Here is a 7,894-nt window from a genome sequence, read left to right on the forward strand (position 1 = left end):
TAAGACCTTAGCTATTAGGCCAGAGTAAGAGTTAAGACCTTAACCAGTAGGCCAGAGTATGAGTCTAAGACCTTAGCTATTAGGCCAGAGTAAGAGTTAAGACCTTAACCTGTAGGCCATAGTACGAGTCTAAGACCTTAGCTATTAGGCCAGAGTAAGAGTTAAGACCTTAGCCAGTAGGCCAGAGTAAGAGTTAAGACCTTAACCTGTAGGCCATAGTACGAGTCTAATACCTTAGCTATTAGGCCAGAGTAAGAGTTAAGACCTTAACCAGTAGGCCAGAGTAAGAGTTAAGACCTTAACCTGTAGGCCATAGTACGAGTCTAAGACCTTAGCTATTAGGCCAGAGTACGAGTTAAGACCTTAGCTATTAGGCCAGGTTAAGAGTTAGGACCTTAACCAGTAGGCCAGAGTAAGAGTTAAGACCATAACCTGTAGGCCAGAGTACGAGTCTAAGACCATAGCTATGAGGCCAGAGTAAGAGTTAAGACTTTAGCTATTACGCCAGAGTAAGAGTTAAGACCTTAACCAGGAAGCCAGAGTACGAGTCTAAGACCTTAGCTATTAGGCCAGAGTAAGAGTTAAGACCTTAGCTATTAGGCCAGAGTAAGAGTTAAGACCTTAACCAGTAGGCCAGAGTATGAGTCTCTGACCTTAGCTATTAGGCCAGGGTAAGAGTTAAGACCTTAGCTATTAGGCCATAGTACGAGTTAAGACCTTAACCATTAGGCCATAGTACGAGTCTAAGACCTTAGCTATTAGGCCAGACGAAGAGTTAAGACCTTAACCAGTAGGCCAGAGTAAGAGTTAAGACCTTAACCATTAGGCCAGAGAAAGAGTTAAGACCTTAACCAGTAGGCCAGAGTAAGAGTTAAGACCTTAACCATTAGGCCAGAGAAAGAGTTAAGACCTTAACCAGCAGGCCAGAGTAAGAGTTAAGACCTTAACCTTTAGGCCACAGTATGAGTCTAAGACCTTAGCTATTAGGCCAGAGTAAGAGTTAAGACCTTAACCAGTAGGCCAGAGTAAGAGTTAAGACCTTAACCTGTAGGCCATAGTACGAGTCTAAGACCTTAGCTATTAGGTCATAGTAAGAGTTAAGACCTTAGCTATTAGGCCAGAGTAAGAATTAAGACCTTATCCAGTAGGCCAGAGTAAGAGTTAAGACCTTAACCTGTAGGCCAGAGTACAAGTCTAAGACCTTAGCTATTAGGCCAGAGTAAGAGTTAAGACCATAGCTATTAGGCCAGAGTAAGAATTAAGACCTTAGCTATTAGGCCAGAGTAATAGTTAAGACCTTAACCATTAGGCCAGAGTACGAGTCTAAGACCTTAGCTATTAGGCCAGAGTAAGAGTGAAGACCTTAACCAGTAGGCCAGAGTAGGAGTTAAGACCTTAACCATTAGGCCAGAGTACGAGTCTAAGACCTTAGCAATTAGGCCAGAGTACGAGTGTAAGACCTTAGTTATTAGGCCAGAGTAAGATTTAAGACCTTAACCAGTAGGCCAGAGTAAGAGTTAAGACCTTAAACAGTAGGCCAGAGTACGAGTCTAAGACCTTAGCTATTAGGCCAGAGTAAGAGTTAAGACCTTAGCTATTAGGCCAGAGTAAGAGTTAAGACCTTAACCATTAGGCCAGAGTATGAGTCTCAGACCTTAGCTATTAGGCCAGAGTAAGAGTTAAGACCTTAGCTATTAGGCCAGAGTAAGAGTTAAGACCTTAACCAGTAGGCCAGAGTGTGAGTCTAAGACCTTAGCTATTAGGCCAGAGTAAGAGTTAAGACCTTAGCTATTAGGCCAGAGTAAGAGTTAAGACCTTAACCATTAGGCCAGAGAAAGAGATAAGACCTTAACCAGTAGGCCAGAGTAAGAGTTAAGACCTTAACCAGTAGGCCAGAGTAAGAGTTAAGACCTTAACCATTAGGCCAGAGTACGAGTCTAAGACGTTAGCCATTAGGCCAGAGTAAGAGTTAAGACCTTAACCAGTAGGCCAGAGTAAGAGTTAAGACCTTAACCAGTAGGCCAGAGTACAAGTCTAAGACCTTAGCTATTAGGCCAGAGTAAGAGTTAAGACCTTAACCAGTAGGCCAGAGTAAGAGTTAAGACCGTAACCTGTAGGCCATAGTACGAGTCTAAGACCTTAGCTATTAGGCCAGAGTAAGAGTTAAGACCTTAGCTATTACGCCAGAGTAAGAGTTAAGATCTTACCCAGTAGGCCAGTGTAAGAGTTAAGACCTTAACCTGTAGGCCATAGTACGAGTCTAAGACCTTAGCTATTAGGCCAGAGTAAGAGTTAAGACCTTAGCTATTAGGCCAGAGTAAGAGTTTAGACCTTAACCAGTAGACCAGAGTAAGAGTTAACACCTTAACCTGTAGGCCAGAGTACGAGTCTAAGACCTTAGTTATTAGGCCAGAGTAAGAGTTAAGACCTTAGCTATTAGGCCAGAGTAAGAGTTAAGACCTTAACCATTAGGCCAGAGTACGAGTCTAAGACCTTAGCTATTAGACCAGAGTAAGAGTGAAGACCTTAACCAGGAGGCCAGAGTAAGAGTTAAGACCTTAGCTATTAGGCCAGAGTAAGAGTTAAGACCTTAACCATTAGGCCAGAGTACAAGTCTAAGACCTTAGCTATTAGGCCAGAGTACGAGTCTAAGACCTTAGCTATTAGGCCAGAGTAAGAGTTAAGACCTTAACCAGTAGGCCAGAGTAAGAGTTAAGACCTTAACCTGTAGGCCGCTATTAGGCCAGAGTAAGAGTTAAGACCTTAACCAGTAGGCCAGAGTAAGAGTTAAGACCTTAACCATTAGGCCAGAGAAAGAGCTAAGACGTAGGCCAGAGTAAGAGTTAAGACCTTAACCAGTAGGCCAGGGTAAGAGTTAAGACCTTAAACATTAGGCCAGAGTAAGAGTTAAGACCTTAACCATTAGGCCAGTGTACGAGTCTAAGACCTTATCTATTAGGCCAGAGTACGAGTCTAAGACCTTAGCTATTAGGCCAGAGTAAGAGTTAAGACCTTAAACATTAGGCCAGAGTACGAGTCTAAGACCTTAGCTATTAGGCCAGAGTAAGAGTTAAGACCTTAACCAGTAGGCCAGAGTAAGAGTTAAGAGCTTAGCTATTAGGCCAGAGTAAGAGTTAAGACCTTAACCAGTTGGCCAGAGTAAGAGTTAAGACCTTAACCTGTAGGCCATAGTACGAGTCTAAGACCTTAGCTATTAGGCTAGAGTAAGAGTTAAGACCTTAGCTATTAGGCCAGAGTAAGAGTTAAGACCTTAACCAGTAGGCCAGAGTAATAGTTAAGACCTTAACCTGTAGGCCAGAGTACGAGTCTAAGACCTTAGCTATTAGGCCAGAGTAAGAGTTAAGACCTTAGCTATTAGGCCAGAGTAAGAGTTTAGACCTTAGCTGTTAGGCCAGAGTAAGAGTTAAGACCTTAACCATTAGGCCAGAGTATGAGTCTAAGACCTTAGCTATTAGGCCAGAGTACGAGTCTAAGACCTTAGCTAATAGGCCAGAGTAAGAGTTAAGACCTTAACCAGTAGGCCAGAGTAAGAGTTAAGACCTTAACCAGTGGGCCAGAGTAAGAGTTAAGACCTTAGCTATTAGGCCAGAGTAAGAGTTAAGACCTTAACCAGTAGGCCAGCGTAAGAGTTAAGACCTTAACCAGAAGGCCAGAGTAAGAGTTAAGACCTTAGCTATTAGGCCAGAGTAAGAGTTAAAACCTTAACCAGTAGGCCAGAGTATGAGTCTAAGACCTTAGCTATTAGGCCAGAGTAAGAGTTAAGACCTTAACCTGTAGGCCATAGTACGAGTCTAAGACCTTAGCTATTAGGCCAGAGTAAGAGTTAAGACCTTAGCCAGTAGGCCAGAGTAAGAGTTAAGACCTTAACCTGTAGGCCATAGTACGAGTCTAATACCTTAGCTATTAGGCCAGAGTAAGAGTTAAAACCTTAACCAGTAGGCCAGAGTAAGAGTTAAGACCTTAACCTGTAGGCCATAGTACGAGTCTAAGACCTTAGCTATTAGGCCAGAGTACGAGTTAAGACCTTAGCTATTAGGCCAGGTTAAGAGTTAGGACCTTAACCAGTAGGCCAGAGTAAGAGTTAAGACCATAACCTGTAGGCCAGAGTACGAGTCTAAGACCATAGCTATGAGGCCAGAGTAAGAGTTAAGACTTTAGCTATTACGCCAGAGTAAGAGTTAAGACCTTAACCAGGAAGCCAGAGTACGAGTCTAAGACCTTAGCTATTAGGCCAGAGTAAGAGTTAAGACCTTAACCAGTAGGCCAGAGTATGAGTCTATGACCTTAGCTATTAGGCCAGGGTAAGAGTTAAGACCTTAGCTATTAGGCCATAGTACGAGTTAAGACCTTAACCATTAGGCCATAGTACGAGTCTAAGACCTTAGCTATTAGGCCAGACGAAGAGTTAAGACCTTAACCAGTAGGCCAGAGTAAGAGTTAAGACCTTAACCATTAGGCCAGAGAAAGAGTTAAAACCTTAACCAGTAGGCCAGAGTAAGAGTTAAGACCTTAACCATTAGGCCAGAGAAAGAGTTAAGACCTTAACCAGCAGGCCAGAGTAAGAGTTAAGACCTTAACCTTTAGGCCACAGTATGAGTCTAAGACCTTAGCTATTAGGCCAGAGTAAGAGTTAAGACCTTAACCAGTAGGCCAGAGTAAGAGTTAAGACCTTAACCTGTAGGCCATAGTACGAGTCTAAGACCTTAGCTATTAGGTCATAGTAAGAGTTAAGACCTTAGCTATTAGGCCAGAGTAAGAATTAAGACCTTATCCAGTAGGCCAGAGTAAGAGTTAAGACCTTAACCTGTAGGCCAGAGTACAAGTCTAAGACCTTAGCTATTAGGCCAGAGTAAGAGTTAAGACCATAGCTATTAGGCCAGAGTAAGAATTAAGACCTTAGCTATTAGGCCAGAGTAATAGTTAAGACCTTAACCATTAGGCCAGAGTACGAGTCTAAGACCTTAGCTATTAGGCCAGAGTAAGAGTGAAGACCTTAACCAGTAGGCCAGAGTAGGAGTTAAGACCTTAACCATTAGGCCAGAGTACGAGTCTAAGACCTTAGCAATTAGGCCAGAGTACGAGTGTAAGACCTTAGTTATTAGGCCAGAGTAAGATTTAAGACCTTAACCAGTAGGCCAGAGTAAGAGTTAAGACCTTAAACAGTAGGCCAGAGTACGAGTCTAAGACCTTAGCTATTAGGCCAGAGTAAGAGTTAAGACCTTAGCTATTAGGCCAGAGTAAGAGTTAAGACCTTAACCATTAGGCCAGAGTATGAGTCTCAGACCTTAGCTATTAGGCCAGAGTAAGAGTTAAGACCTTAGCTATTAGGCCAGAGTAAGAGTTAAGACCTTAACCAGTAGGCCAGAGTGTGAGTCTAAGACCTTAGCTATTAGGCCAGAGTAAGAGTTAAGACCTTAGCTATTAGGCCAGAGTAAGAGTTAAGACCTTAACCATTAGGCCAGAGAAAGAGATAAGACCTTAACCAGTAGGCCAGAGTAAGAGTTAAGACCTTAACCAGTAGGCCAGAGTAAGAGTTAAGACCTTAACCATTAGGCCAGAGTACGAGTCTAAGACGTTAGCCATTAGGCCAGAGTAAGAGTTAAGACCTTAACCAGTAGGCCAGAGTAAGAGTTAAGACCTTAACCAGTAGGCCAGAGTACAAGTCTAAGACCTTAGCTATTAGGCCAGAGTAAGAGTTAAGACCTTAACCAGTAGGCCAGAGTAAGAGTTAAGACCGTAACCTGTAGGCCATAGTACGAGTCTAAGACCTTAGCTATTAGGCCAGAGTAAGAGTTAAGACCTTAGCTATTACGCCAGAGTAAGAGTTAAGACCTTACCCAGTAGGCCAGTGTAAGAGTTAAGACCTTAACCTGTAGGCCATAGTACGAGTCTAAGACCTTAGCTATTAGGCCAGAGTAAGAGTTAAGACCTTAGCTATTAGGCCAGAGTAAGAGTTTAGACCTTAACCAGTAGACCAGAGTAAGAGTTAACACCTTAACCTGTAGGCCAGAGTACGAGTCTAAGACCTTAGTTATTAGGAAAGAGTAAGAGTTAAGACCTTAGCTATTAGGCCAGAGTAAGAGTTAAGACCTTAACCATTAGGCCAGAGTACGAGTCTAAGACCTTAGCTATTAGACCAGAGTAAGAGTGAAGACCTTAACCAGGAGGCCAGAGTAAGAGTTAAGACCTTAGCTATTAGGCCAGAGTAAGAGTTAAGACCTTAACCATTAGGCCAGAGTACAAGTCTAAGACCTTAGCTATTAGGCCAGAGTACGAGTCTAAGACCTTAGCTATTAGGCCAGAGTAAGAGTTAAGACCTTAACCAGTAGGCCAGAGTAAGAGTTAAGACCTTAACCTGTAGGCCGCTATTAGGCCAGAGTAAGAGTTAAGACCTTAACCAGTAGGCCAGAGTAAGAGTTAAGACCTTAACCATTAGGCCAGAGAAAGAGCTAAGACGTAGGCCAGAGTAAGAGTTAAGACCTTAACCAGTAGGCCAGGGTAAGAGTTAAGACCTTAAACATTAGGCCAGAGTAAGAGTTAAGACCTTAACCATTAGGCCAGTGTACGAGTCTAAGACCTTATCTATTAGGCCAGAGTACGAGTCTAAGACCTTAGCTATTAGGCCAGAGTAAGAGTTAAGACCTTAAACATTAGGCCAGAGTACGAGTCTAAGACCTTAGCTATTAGGCCAGAGTAAGAGTTAAGACCTTAACCAGTAGGCCAGAGTAAGAGTTAAGAGCTTAGCTATTAGGCCAGAGTAAGAGTTAAGACCTTAACCAGTAGGCCAGAGTACGAGTCTAAGACCTTAGCTATTAGGCCAGAGTAAGAGTAAATACCTTAACCTGTAGGCCATAGTACGAGTCTAAGACCTTAGCTATTAGGCCAGAGTAAGAGTTAAGACCTTAACCAGTAGGCCAGAGTAAGAGTTAAGACCTTAACCTGTAGGCCATAGTACGAGTCTAAGACCTTAGCTATTAGGCCAGAGTAAGAGTTAAGACCTTAACCAGTTGGCCAGAGTAAGAGTTAAGACCTTAACCTGTAGGCCATAGTACGAGTCTAAGACCTTAGCTATTAGACTAGAGTAAGAGTTAAGACCTTAGCTATTAGGCCAGAGTAAGAGTTAAGACCTTAACCAGTAGGCCAGAGTATGAGTCTATGACCTTAGCTATTAGGCCAGGGTAAGAGTTAAGACCTTAGCTATTAGGCCATAGTACGAGTTAAGACCTTAACCATTAGGCCATAGTACGAGTCTAAGACCTTAGCTATTAGGCCAGACGAAGAGTTAAGACCTTAACCAGTAGGCCAGAGTAAGAGTTAAGACCTTAACCATTAGGCCAGAGAAAGTGTTAAGACCTTAACCAGTAGGCCAGAGTAAGAGTTAAGACCTTAACCATTAGGCCAGAGAAAGAGTTAAGACCTTAACCAGCAGGCCAGAGTAAGAGTTAAGACCTTAACCTTTAGGCCACAGTATGAGTCTAAGACCTTAGCTATTAGGCCAGAGTAAGAGTTAAGACCTTAACCAGTAGGCCAGAGTAAGAGTTAAGACCTTAACCTGTAGGCCATAGTACGAGTCTAAGACCTTAGCTATTAGGTCATAGTAAGAGTTAAGACCTTAGCTATTAGGCCAGAGTAAGAATTAAGACCTTATCCAGTAGGCCAGAGTAAGAGTTAAGACCTTAACCTGTAGGCCAGAGTACAAGTCTAAGACCTTAGCTATTAGGCCAGAGTAAGAGTTAAGACCATAGCTATTAGGCCAGAGTAAGAATTAAGACCTTAGCTATTAGGCCAGAGTAATAGTTAAGACCTTAACCATTAGGCCAGAGTACGAGTCTAAGACCTTAGCTATTAGGCCAGAGTAAGAGTGAAGACCTTA

This window comes from Triturus cristatus, chromosome 4_2, assembly GCF_964204655.1.
Source record: "Triturus cristatus chromosome 4_2, aTriCri1.1, whole genome shotgun sequence".
Lineage (NCBI taxonomy): Eukaryota > Metazoa > Chordata > Amphibia > Caudata > Salamandridae > Triturus > Triturus cristatus.